The following is a 13,917-nucleotide window of genomic DNA, read 5'->3' as shown; positions in this document are numbered from 1 at the left end:
TTTGGCATGGAAAATGATCAGCTTTACTTAGGTGCACTCATACCAGAGCGCACACACACACACACACACACACACACTCACACACATTGCTGTCACCATGGAATAACATCTGCTTCCGTTATTCACTTAACAATTACGTTCATGCAGGTGGAATTTTAGCTGATCCTTGACCTTTTATGACTTTTTTTTTTCTCTTCAGAGGAAAGCATCAACATTCACTTACAACAGATGGAACACAGACACAAGGTGCCATTGCTATCGCACTTGAGTAGGTTTAGTTTTATTTACAATTAATAATAACTGTAATAACTCCCTATCAGCCTCTTGTCAATAAAGTGAAACGTTCAAAGCAAACAGAAAAAAAAAGTTCAAGGCTGTGTTCCAAACCACACTGCATTGTGCGTAATAGTATGCGCGAGTTCTGGTACATATTACCACATCATTCCGTAGGTGCCACAGGTAGCAGGTGCTCCTGCGTGTAATCGGATGTGACCGAATCACCATAGTAACTCCAACAATATTTTTTTTTAATTGCTGCGGCTCTCCACTAGTGCGCCTGCAGCTCTGCGTGCATGTTTTAAAGCCCTCAGCTCCTAAATTCCCGGCGCGCCACCTGGCGACGTGCGGTTTTGCGCGCTCTCTATAGCGCAGTGTCGGTGGAGCGCGCGGTCAGATTCCAGCGTTAGTTTCACGTGGAGCACGAGCGAGAGAACACGACTTTCCTCCTCTGTATTGTTTCCGTTTATCTGCTTTGCTGTTGAAGCCACCGGATTAGGACGATGTGAACCGACTCCACACTGTACGGAAGTTGTTCCGCTCTCATGGAGATAGTAAAGGTTTGCTTTTGTTTGTTTGTTTGTTTGTTTGTTTGCTTGGTTGTGTTTTTTTCTTTCTTTCTTTTTTTTTTATAGTTTTTTTGATGATCGTGTTGCTTATTCACTCATAATTTCTTGTACTTTGGCTCGATCAAAGCTGTGCACTGGCACTGGGAAGATTTCTGTTTCTTACTGCCTGTCTCTATATATTTGATATAGGTATTCATTGAAATTATTGAAATAATATTCAGGGGGTTTAGCAGCGTTTTACATAAACACAAAAGACTTTTTAAACTACCATATTTCTGAGGAAACATACGTGTATGTGTTCTTTTATATGCTAAAATAAATTACATAACTGTTTTCCATGTCCAGGAATTATACATAGTAATTCCGTGCACAAATAATCAATATTCTATCCCTTATTATTATTATTATTATTATTATTATTATTATTATTATTATTAATAATAATAATAATAATATTGTTATTGTTATTCATATTAATATTATTATCATCATTGTTATTGTTGTCATTATTATTATTATTAATAATATCATTATTATCATCATCATTATTATGATTATAATTGTGGCCATTGTTTTTTGAGTGTGTAAGAAGGGACTGTTGATTAGTGTAGAAGTTGCCTTGTATTTTTATTTAGTGAATGTACCAATGAGTTAAAAAGAAATAAATAATGTAAAAATGGTCTTACTATTTACACATTAGATGATAAGTCATTTGAGGATGACTTAAAGGATATGGGTAAGGTGATGAAGCATATTACTAATCCCTACACAGTACACCTCTCTCTCTCTCTCTCTCTCTCTCTCTCTCTCTTTCTCTCTCTCTCATATTCTCTCTTTGTGTTCTTTAATTATTTTATATTGAAACAATAGCTAGCACCAAGCATTCAGTATATTGTGTAAATGTCTTGAGGCAGTAAAAACCCTTACCATGGGTTGTGTTGACTGATTGACCAAATTTGTGTTGAAAAATCTTGTTTAAGTTCATCCTTATATTTAATATTCTTAGATGTATTATGTAATATAAAGAATAGAAATTTTAGCTCATTTAAATGGTTTGGCTATGACTATGTTTATTTGGTTTCATTCTACAAACCTGTGTAGTCCAGAGCAATAAACATTAACGCCACCAACAGGGTGGAATTGGAAATTATTAGCCAGAATTATTAGTCAGAATTTTGTTTGTGGTTTAGTATGGTTGTGGTAAATGGGTGTATCTGGTTAGAAAACTGTAGGCATTGTGGGTTGAGTAACCACAACTGGAGTATGAGAATTGCTCCAGAGAGAATATTTCTGTGGATAGCTATAGCTACAGCACAGCTATCGGTGTGGTTTGTTGTGGTGTGTTACATTGTGCTTGTTTCCATTTGGACATTTGGTCATTAAGAAATGCTGTTTCCTGAATATACTTACATACTAAAGATTAGAGAGTGATCTTTCAAGAGAGTTCAAGAGCTAGAGCGATCTAAGAAGTAATACAAAGGAACCGAATCAACGTAAATAAAATCCAGAGGAAACTCAAGGTATTATTCCATCGATTAAATCTTTATCCACTCCTGGATAAACCTAGACACTTGCTTGTCATCTCTACAGAGCGTTCTGCATTTCTCTGGTTCAAAAGGAGGTAAAATTCTCTATATCCATAACTGAGCTTAAATCCCTGGCTCTCTGAAACACATTAAAACTCTTCTCTTCTCATTGCATGCATCAAAGGGCTCTGAAACTTCTTGTTGGACTGCACATTTTTCTGTTTCTTCTCTTTTAACTTGTTAGATTAGCTGAGGAGTTGAATCAGGTGTGTTGGGAATAAGGAAAAAACAAATGTTCAGGGCAGTGGTGCTCTAGGGCAAGGATTGAGAAACACTGTCCTACAGGAACGTCTTAATGCACATAATCACTTTCGAGATCTGTATGTGTTTATGAACCAGGTGTTGGTAAAGTACTCTGCAGAGAAGATCTTGCATATGAACGGAGAAAAGTAAGTGTCAAGTCTAATGGGGTGTATAAGGATTTAAGTGGAAGTTGATGTGAGGTCAGAGAGTGACAGAAGCCTGTCATCTAAAATCACAAACAAGATTCTCAGCTGTCTGCCAGATGTGCTGAAAGAGTGATGGGCAGGTACAGGGTTAGGTTATAGCTGAGGTATATTCTTCAACATCACTTCAGTTTAGTTCATGGATGGATGGAGGGGTCCAGTGGGGTTGTATTACAGTATGAAAAGCAGTGTGGTTATCTGTTGAGTCTCAGTGGGGGTTTGTGCTGAAATTTAGTGCACTTGTGTAGAGATTCACTGGGCTTATGATGAAGACCAGCAGATTATTTGAGTCAAATAGAAATGTTTATGTGGGGGGCACGGTGGCTTAGTGGTTAGCACGTTCGCCTCACACCTCCAGGGTTGGGGGTTCGATTCCCGCCTCCGCTTTGTGTGTGTGGAGTTTGCATGTTCTCCCCGTGTCTCGGGGGTTTCCTCCGGGTACTCCGGTTTCCTCCCCCGGTCAAAAGACATGCATGGTAGGTTGATTGGCATCTCTGGAAAATTGTCCGTAGTGCGTGATTGCGTGAGTGAATGAGAGTGTGTGTGTGTGCCCTGCGATGGGTTGGCACTCCGTCCAGGGTGTATCCTGCCTTGATGCCCGATGACGCCTGAGATAGGCACAGGCTCCCTGTGACCCGAGGTAGTTCGGATAAGCGGTAGAAAATGAGTGCGAGAGAGAATGGGAGAGAAATGTTTTGTAGGAGTTATTCACTCTTGAATGCACTTTGTTTCAGTTCTGGTAATGTTGTTGTGGTGCTGTTTTTTTTTGTTTTTTTTTGTCCTCTGATTCAATTTTTAGGATTTCCAGACTTTTAAGATGGATTGTTGTGTTTAAGTGGATTTTGTTGTTAGGGCCAAGAGGTTTGTTGGTTTGTAATGGGGTTATGTCGCTTAATCAGGTGGTAATGTTTTTGTGGGGTTGTAGCAAAATGTTAATTTTGAATTTCAGTTGGTTGTATAAGTCCAAGACAGCTGGCAGGATTTGTTTCCAGAGTCATTGTGCTACTGGAGCCCAGTGGGGTTGTTTTATTGGGCTGCAATTCATCCAGGATATTTATTTGGCAGCTTTTCAGGAGTTCTTGCCGTTTAAACTCGCATGACTCTAAATGTACTGTTCTCTGCCATTCTGCTGTCTCCTGCTGTCTCTCACTCTTTCTTTCAGCGTCTTGGTGACTTTGAGTGAGTGTCATGTTCATGGTGCTTGCTCAGCTAAATGCTTGGTGATCTGAGAGGCTTCACCTCTAATGTGATGCCAGTGTGGTAACTGATGCTTCTGTCTACCAGGCTGGGTCGTAATAAGCCAGACTGTCTCCATACACACACACACACACACACACACACACACACACACACACACACACACACACACTGATTTACTATTTTGTAATGACCTTCCATCGATATAGTGATTACCAAGGGTAATTACTGCTATTCTACTCCTAAATTTAAATTAAATAGTAAACTTAGCAATCAGAGGCAAATCTCTTTTTAGAGATTTGGCACTTTTTACTTTTCAAATAAAAAAATAGTGCAAATAATATTTGTTTTTTTCATATTTTCAGTGAGGACATTATCTTATCATTGTGAAAATGTTATTTCAGTCCTTACACACACACACACACACACACACACACACACACACACACACACACACCTGTCTTGATTTTGATTTCTTGCTTTATTGAGCTCTTTATGATGTGGAATTGGTCTTATTCCCCTATTATTGCTCAGGGAGTTGGTACAAAGCTCCCATTTATCGCTGTGAACTGATCTTTGCTGTATGATTTGTTTTGGGTATGATTTTTTTTTTTGGCTCTGACAGGAAAAGATTAGATTATATTGCATCAGTTCTTTTTGAAGGATAAGGATAAATATATTTCTAATGAAATTTTGGAGTTCAGAAAGCTATGCTTATGTACAAAATCAGCTTTTTTTGCAGTTTGTTTCAGCCCTGCTCATACACATCATGCGTACAATTTACACTGACTGTAGATCTTCTTGGCAGTGTAGTTAGGCCTTGGTTGAAATATTAAAGCTAGCCGCAACTCTGTCAAATATCATAATACAGACTTCTGTCCCAGTGCTATACATTCATTAATGCTCAAACCGTGAGCTGTCAGAGATGCTGAGGAAAGCAACATAAATGCTTTTTGATACCTGGTTTTAGGGCCATTTGTTGTTGGGTGATAATAAACAGCGACTGTCATAACTACTGGAGTGATAAATGTACCTGTATCTGTGTAGAGAGGTTTAAACATTTATATGTTCTAATACATATTATGAAATATCAAAATAGTGTCGTGTGTTGTTTTATTTGGTTTGTGTTATATATTGCTAAACGCTTATCATAGTAAAAGTGTGATATCATTTTTCATTCTAGGCATGAAATAATGTTGATTTGTTAATCTTGTTAATAAATGGGTGAGTAATTAAATGAATGTAGACCACCACAGACCTGAGAATTTGCTTCGAGGCAAATTTCTAAATGTCATAATAAACGGAGTGTTATTATTATTATTATCTTACACCCATTAGAAAATGAGCCTTACCGTTTCTTGGCCTCTTGTCTATTTTAATTGTTGTTTTTAAACCTAAAACACACACTGTTGGTAATTTTCAAGCTTTAATTACCTTTAAAAATTCATTCATTTTTCATTCAGTCAGTAGGAGTCTCGTGTGCAGGCTGTAGAGATGTATGATAATATAATACCGTTTAATATTTTATATACATCCCATGCAGCTATAACATTAAAACCACTTGCTTATTATTGGGCAAGTCACCCTTGTTCAGCCAAAACAGCACCGACGACTCAAGGCACTGACTTCGGAAGATTTCTGAAGATGTGCTGTGGTATCTGGTGCCAAGATGTTTGTAGAAGATCCTTTAGGTCCTGTAAAGTGTGAGGTGGAGCCTTCAAGGATCAGACATGTTTGTTGGTTGGATTGAGATCTGGTTTGTAATAGTTTCAGAAGGTTGTATGTGTCAAAGGAACATTCACATAAATGCCAGGATCCAAGGTTTCTCAGCAGAGCATTACCCTGAGCATTATACTGCCTGCTCTGGCTTGCCTTCTTCCTATAGTGCATCTTGGTGCCACCATCCTCATGTAAGTGAAACACACTCTTCTTGCCATCAGTATGATGTAAGAGAAAATGTGATTTATTAGAAGAGGCCATCATGCTCACATGCCCACTGTAGACCCACATTCTGGTAGTCTTTAGCTACGCAGCCACATGCACAGCAAACTGTGATACACTGTGTTCGAGCACATCACATCAGAGCAAGTGTTTATTTTTTCAGTCAAACAGAAGGGATAGTCTTCGCTTTACACATGCATCAAATAGACTTGTTGCTCATGACCCTGTCACAGGTTCTCTAGATGTCCTTCTCTGGACTGCTTTCGCCAAGTACTGAATCACAAATTTGCCTTTTGTCAGCTTGCTCATTTGACCTGTTTTCAACACATCAACTTTGAGAACTGACTGTTTAACGTTTTGCTTAATCTATCCCACCTCTTGACAGATTATTGTAATAAGATAATCAATGATCAATCGCTTCACCCAACTAATCATGTACTTGTACTTTTGGGAGAACAGACCATTTATTCATTACTACTTTAACACCTTAATAAATATTATTAGTAAGTACAGTACAAACATGTGATGTCCCCTGGTGGTCCAGTGGCAGGATCCTGTGCTTTCACTGCTGCGACTTGGGTTTGATTGCTAGGCAGGGAACTAACCTAGCCACTAAGGGTTTATCTCTCACTCCCGGTCCCAAGCACGGGCAATGGGAGGGTTGCATCAGGAAGAGCATTCGGCATAAAACCACTTTGGCGACTCCGAACAGGGAGCAGCCAAAAGAACAACAGGCATTTGATGTTACAGTCTACATATTTATGAGCAGTTAGTCAGCCACATGTGGTTATGGTTCAGCATCTTTTCTCCCTAACACATCTTTAGGTTTTAATCGTTGGACTACAACATTAACATATTTTACAGCAATGACATCTGGATTGGCACATATGTACACGACAAATATTGAATATTCACATCAGGCCATAATAATTTCAATTCACATCAATTCATAATTTAACAGGCTGCATTTATTGGTCAGGGTCCCTGTGCTGGAAATACCAAAATAGCTGCCTAGTTTGGCCGTATTTTCGACCTTCCAGGCTGCTCGTCTGAAGCACTCGGGTTCTGAGAGGCATATAAGGATTAGTTTTCATCTCACCTCGGTTCTTTATGAAGTGTGAGGCAGCCGAGTGTTGAATCAGAAATGGCTTTCTCCTAATGGGGTCATCAGGTGCAGCATAAACACTGGCCCCTTGTTAGTTATCCTTTTATCGGATGTTACAATAGAAAGTCTTCCAGATGTTCCTGTGACAAGGGCGGCCCTTCTGTTTTACCTGCACATGTGTTTGGTGAGTTTGCCATGCATGTGTCATTTGCATGGGTCACCTTAATGCTGGATATTTTGACCCACTGATACTAATTTGATGTTCTCCCCGTGCCTCGGGGTTTCCTCCGGGTACTCCGGTTTCCTCCCCCGGTCCAAAGACATGCATGGTAGGTTGATTGGCATCTCTGGAAAATTGTCCGTAGTGTGTGAGTGCGTGAGTGAATGAGAGTGTGTGTGTGTGCCCTGCGATGGGTTGGCACTCCATCCAGGGTGTATCCTGCTGTGATGCCCAATGACACCTGAGATAGGCACAGGCTCCCCGTGACCCGAGGTAGTTCGGATAAGTGGTAGAAGATGAATGAATGAATGAATGATACTAATTTGGGATCATTTCTTCTGCATGAGCAGGTTAAAGGTGTCCTTCCACACAAAACCGTTTTTACTTGTATTTTTTTATATGTGTTAGGTCCATATGTGTTTGTGTTGTGTCATGAATGTGAAAACGAACTGCTACCTCCCTGGTCAGTTCTAGCCACTTAAAAGAAATAAGGGGAGAAATCAGGTCAGTTGGAAATCTGTGACGTCAGAGTGACTGAGCTCATTACTATTCATGAGCTCTCCCACTTGAGACCACGCCCCCAGAATTCGTGTAGCTCAGTGAGTTTCCTATACAGCAAGGATGGCTGAACGTCAACGGGCTTGTGAAGAAGCCGTTCTGCCGCAATTCAAGGTGATTGTAAACAAATTTCCTCTAGCCTAGGCTACTTATTGCGCTGGGTGAATGAATAGTCATGCTCTCATATCCTAGCGGTTAGCCAATCGAAGCCAAGCAGCATAGCTCATTTGAATATTCATGAGAACTGGCACAAATCGAGCTGAGTCTTCCTGCAGGCTTTCTATACCACACTAGAATGGATTGAAACAAGGTAACCAAGGCATTTTTTCCACAAAAAAATGTTACAGAGTCCATGGTAAACTTCAGACATTACCACAAAAGTAATGAAATACGTGTGGCACCTTTAAGAGTGCTGGTCAGCTCACCTTTTTAAAACTACAACACACAGAAGAAATCTACTAGCCTTAGTATTATTCTTAGTGTCTTACATTACATAACATACCTTATGTAAGTGAACTCAGTTCAAGTTCAAGCATCTGCACTTTAACTAAAAATATAAAAGTTTTAGCTATAGAGTCCAGTTAAAATTGCATTACTGCATTAGCGAGGTCAGATGCACAGAACGTCTCACTCGGCTGTTTAAATTCTCAATGACTCGAAGTTAAATAATGTATCCGTTGTGCCAGAGCATCCGGAAACTGCCGTGCTTGGGATTAATAGGCATACACCGGGTTTGTCTTTACTGAATTGGTAGTAGAATAACACTATAAAAATATACTCCATGTATATACAGAGACATGTACAGTTATATATCTACATATAACATTTAGTTCCGTTAGTGTCGGCATCAGCATTTGTGCATTATGCAATTGTTGCATTAAGAATATTTTGGCAGTCATCACAGACATGGGATTCTTTAGTTTTGTACTGAAGCGTTTGTGTTCTAAGTTGTTTTTAGAGGCAGTATAAATGCATAAAAGTTCATCTCGAATTTGATTATATTTCAAACAGCATTTGCAAGATACATCCATCCATTTGTCTTGTTTCTGAAGCACTTATCCTACAGAGTGGAAGTACACAGAACCTGGAGTCTATCCCAGGGGAGTCGGGGTACAGGACTCCGGAAAGGGTGCCAACCGATTACAAGGCATAATCTCACACACACTCACACACACTACGGACAATTTAGAATTTACATGCCACGCATGTCTTTGGTCTAATTAGGAGCACATAGAGAACATGCAAACTCTGATCATACAGGGTGCAGGTGTCAGGGATCAGCGTGTACTTTTGGACACGTGCTAATGTTTGTTTGTTTTTGTCACGTGTCTGCCCCGCCTTCGTCTGCTCCTCCCTGTCTCCACACCTGTTCCCCATTGTGTGATTGACTTGTCTGCGTTTAAATGTGAGCCGTGTTGCGATGGCAGCGTGGATTCATTAGTTATGTTAGTTCCCCGTGTAGTGTGGATATGTTTGTTTGTCTTCCTTATGTATTAAACCCCTTTCATTTGAAGCTATGGGATGGCACCTGGTCCAGAATGTCACCTGCTTTGTGCCCTGAGTCACCTGATATAGCCTCCAGGTTCCCAGTGATCGTGTGTAGGAGAAGTGCAACAGAAACTCGATGGATGGACAATAATATAAGATTGTGGTTATGACTTGGTTATGGCAAATACAATACATCAGGCAGATGGGATAAACTAGGAATAACTAGGTGTACTAAACCTACATTAAAGGGCATGAAACAAGATCAGAAACTGGAATAAGAACAGCTAGGATGAAGGCTTGGCATGCCTGGAAATATGCACCGAATGTCTGGTAACTTCTGAATTTGACAGTGAAGCTGTATCAGTGAAGCTGAGTCAAAGTTTGTTGACATTCTGGCATCAACCAACCACTGGTGGCGCTGCTGCGCTCGCTTTCACAAACAATCCAAAGTAGTTCTCTATAAGACTTAATGATAACAGCAAATGATGTGACCAGTTATATAAGGGCATTATTTCTAAACTATGCCCTGCTAGTACATTCAGTCCATCTGCCCCTGCTAACGTGGCTCATCATTTCTAAGTGGACCTTACAGACTTTCATTCATTATTAGTTAGCTTTTATGGGTGACTTGTTTCTGTAATGCTCACAGAACACACTTTCTAAGGAACATGGCCTTGACCTAGAAATCTGACTACTGTCTCAAATATTTACATTGCTAGATGGAGGAGTTTTTTCTGAACACCAAATTGAGCCAACCATTTAGGGACAGTTTCTGTTATTTTAAGGAACAAATTTAAAAGGGAGAAATCGAAAAGTTTACAAAATTTTCTACACGTTATTCATCTGGGTACCAAAGCCAGAAGAGAACAATAATCTTGCATTTGAGGTCTTTTTACAACTGAATAATTGTCCTGTGTGTTTGACGATGAGAGAGAGAGAGAGAGAGAGAGAGAGAGAGAGAGAGAGAGAGAGAGAGAGGAAATGAATTAGCTTTTATCTTGTCAAGGTGTGAATAACATTCTGGGCCGTATGACTGACCGATTTCAGGGCTAAGCAATACGCTGGAGTAAATCTCACTGATGTACGTCATTATTATCTACTCAGCCCTGAACACCATTCCTAAAATAGAATTACCCTTTTAGCAAAAAATGCAAGATTGATAGCATTATTATCTTCAGACTCAGAAGATTTTAATTTCGTGAAACATTCAATGTTTAATCGTCAGTCACATGAAGACAAACGGAGGTGTAATTAGAAACTCTCAAGCAAATCCAGCCAGTAGAAATGACACCACCTGGTTGGATGATGCATAATTTAAGACAACATATTTAAACAGGTCACTTAGTAACATAACATTGAACTGATTTTAATATGGAAACAGGGGACTTGTACGTGATGCTATTTGCCACATGGATGGGCTACTTTTATCATAATGTTTCAATCATCCAAACACGAGCTGTTTGCATTAGCCCTCGTCCACTGCATCTTTCTACCACTGAGTGCATACAAGGCTTCAGGAGGGTTAAATGTTTCTTCGACTGGCCATTTGTTCTAGCTGCCAGCTTTGACAGGTCGTTAGTGTAACTCTGGCCTGATGTCACGAGGCTTTTTCGTAGACGTAGAGTCCCGCTGCTTGAAACACAAACACGGTAACTGAGGCTTTGCAGCTAGTGAGTATTAAACATAAACTTCAGGTACTTAGGGCTCTTGTAGTGACACTGTGTACTGAGCTCAGTGTGGATCCTATAAGTGACATTTTACAACCTTAATGTAAACAGTGTAGATATGATACCCTGGGTGATTCACGGATCATGTACTTCAAGTACTGCTTTTATACATTGGTTCCCACCAGTCCTAAAGGAATTTTGACCAATCCTTCACACAGTTATTATTGTTCGCACCTAACAACCACATTTTTGGAGGAACTGATTTGGTGGTATGTCAAAATATGAACAAATTAGTCTTTAAAACCTATGTGTCCCTGATCAGGATTATACAACTGTCTGCATTTGCCTTTGAAAAAGTAAAAATATCCATTCCAGTAAATTTTTTTTAAAGTTTTTCTGGACACCAGTCTAGATATTTCGGCTAGCTATCTGGCTAGCTAACTTATCTAATGTTATTGATGCTTTTATGGTTGATATGTGACAGTTGGTGGCTGCTAAAGAAGTATCGTGCTAACTGTTTGCTCATGTTAGCAATTAAGAAAAATATTTTTTTTTTTTTTTATAAAAAAGCTTGTTAAGAATTTGGTCTAACTATAATATACTGTACTGTATGTATATAGTAAAGTTAATAATATAATAATACTGAATACCCACCTATCTCTACTACTGAAAATCCAACAAATTATTAGCTGTTAGTTTGTGACCTAGCAGTTAGTTAGCTAGCTAATGTTATTTTGGCTGATGGGGCATAATTTGGCAGTTCAGACAAGTTTCTATCCTACATAAATTATTTTAATTGTTTAAAATTAGGTTTTAAGAGGTACTTTAAAACTCATCCAGTGAATCGTTGAGTTTTCCTCGAGACTTTGCTAATAAGTGTTAATAGACTGTGTGTTCTGACAGTTATTTTGTCAATAATCAGTATAAGTTGGAGTTCAGTGCAAGCCAACGCACATTAAGCTGGTCTATCAAAATGCCAGCGCTTGGATAAGAAAATCGATACATGCATACTTAATTGATGCCATAAGGGAAATTATCTTGATATAGCAGCGACACAAAGCAAAGAGCACCATCTGCTTCTGAAGCCTAAAAGCACATCAATAGGCATAGATGGAAATAACCAGCAACAACTGATCTCCTCACTTCATTTGCAACCAATACACACGTGTGCAATTCTGCTAGAGTCGAGCAGATCGCGCAACTAATTACAGCAATGATTACTAAGGAAATCAGAGCCATCAGTTTTGTGGATGAAACGAGGCCTTACTAAAAACGCTAACAGGATTTGGGTTGACATTCATATAATTTGAACAGCATTTTTTCTGCAACATGTTCAATTTACATATGCTAACAGATAACTAGCTGACTTTTAACCATGCAGTGAGAAGATAGCTGAAGGGGAGCCTGTGCCTATCTCAGGCGTCATCGGGCATCAAGGCAGGATACACCCTGGACGGAGTGCCAACCCATCGCAGGGCACACACACACTCATTCACTCACACACTCACACACACTCTCATTCACTCATGCAATCACACCCTACGGATAATTTTCCAGAGATGCCAATCAACCTACCATGCATGTCTTTGGACCGGGGGAGGAAACCGGAGTACCCGGAGGAAACCCCCAAGGCACGGGGAGAACATGCAAACTCCACACACACAAGGCGGAGGCGGGAATCAAACCCCCAACCCTGGAGGTGTGAGGCGAACGTGCTAACCACTAAGCCACCGTGCCCCCTGATTAGGACACTGTTGATCAAATTTAGATGATTCGGTTGGCTTTTTCTTTTTGTCCTGTGCCTTGATGAAATTGGTCGTTTTAATGTATGTGCTGGTCATTTGAGAGATTTTTTTTATTTTATTTTTTTTTTATTTTCTTTGATATTTCATGACCCATGGTGTGGTAATGATTTTGGGTTGTGTATGGAATCAGAAGTCTCCACAAATTTCACACCACTGTTCCTCACACTTTTAAACAGGTTCATCTAGCATGCATAAAGCCTTCTTTGGCTTGCGTCTCTGGTTAAACGTACATGTAGTGTGAGTATGATTGCTTACCCTCCTTCCAGCCCCCAAGTGTCAGCTAGGCTCAATCCCAATAGTCATCCCATCTCAAGTATCTTTGGTTTGTTTCTCCCAGACAACTGCCAGAGGTTGTATTTTACCAATACACTTTGCTTTCACAAAAGGTTCAAACAGAACCGTTGTAAGAAAGTGTGAAGAGTTAACTATCCAAAAAAAAAAAAAATCTTAGCACAGCTTTTTTCTAAGAAGATCTTGCTGACAGGGAGGAAAATAAAAAGCTACACTTGGCTTAACGGCATCGCTAAATCGCCGGCTGTTTGTCGGCATGATCGCACAGTCCAGTAATTTAAGCATTAGGAGTGAAAAAAATAAGGTTATATCTTTTTGAAGTCTTTATCTGTACAGTTAGATAAGAGTTAGATACAGTTAGTTTAGCTGCAACTTGAGTTAACTAGCTACCAACATCCATACTGACTGCTAAATATGGCTGTTTGAATGCTTTCAGCAAAGCATGAATTATAATGAAAGCTCTGTTGCATTCTGGTAAAATAAAAAATAATAATAAAAAAGACAGAAGATCTTGTCCTGAAACTCATTTACTTAAAAACAATGGCTTTAGATGTAGTCGTAGTCGTGATCCGACTCTGAACAAATTGACTTTTTTTGACACTCTGTGTGTGATACTAAAAATAAACGATGTCAAGCAGCCATATATATAGCAGATGTATGTACACTGATAAGTGGAGGCTTTGAGTCTGGTCTGAGTAAAAAGTGCTTTTATTCAGCTTGACACTGATTGAAGAGTATTTTAAACTTTGTCTAAAGTGGACATTTACT

General features: G+C 39.5%; 1 protein-coding gene across 1 annotated transcript in view; it reads left to right on the top strand.

Moving 5' to 3' along the window:
• The first annotated feature begins 702 nt into the window (after positions 1-702).
• Positions 703-13,917, top strand: part of chrm3b (cholinergic receptor, muscarinic 3b) — a 122,603-nt gene continuing 109,388 nt past the window's right edge. The window contains exon 1 of the mRNA XM_060889672.1: positions 703-836. The gene's annotated coding sequence lies outside the window, so the exon portion shown is untranslated. The remainder of the gene's footprint in view (positions 837-13,917) is intronic.

The sequence above is a fragment of the Tachysurus vachellii genome, chromosome 2 (genome assembly GCF_030014155.1).
Source record: "Tachysurus vachellii isolate PV-2020 chromosome 2, HZAU_Pvac_v1, whole genome shotgun sequence".
NCBI classification, from domain to species: domain Eukaryota; kingdom Metazoa; phylum Chordata; class Actinopteri; order Siluriformes; family Bagridae; genus Tachysurus; species Tachysurus vachellii.
This window is presented reverse-complemented; position numbering and strand designations above follow the sequence as displayed.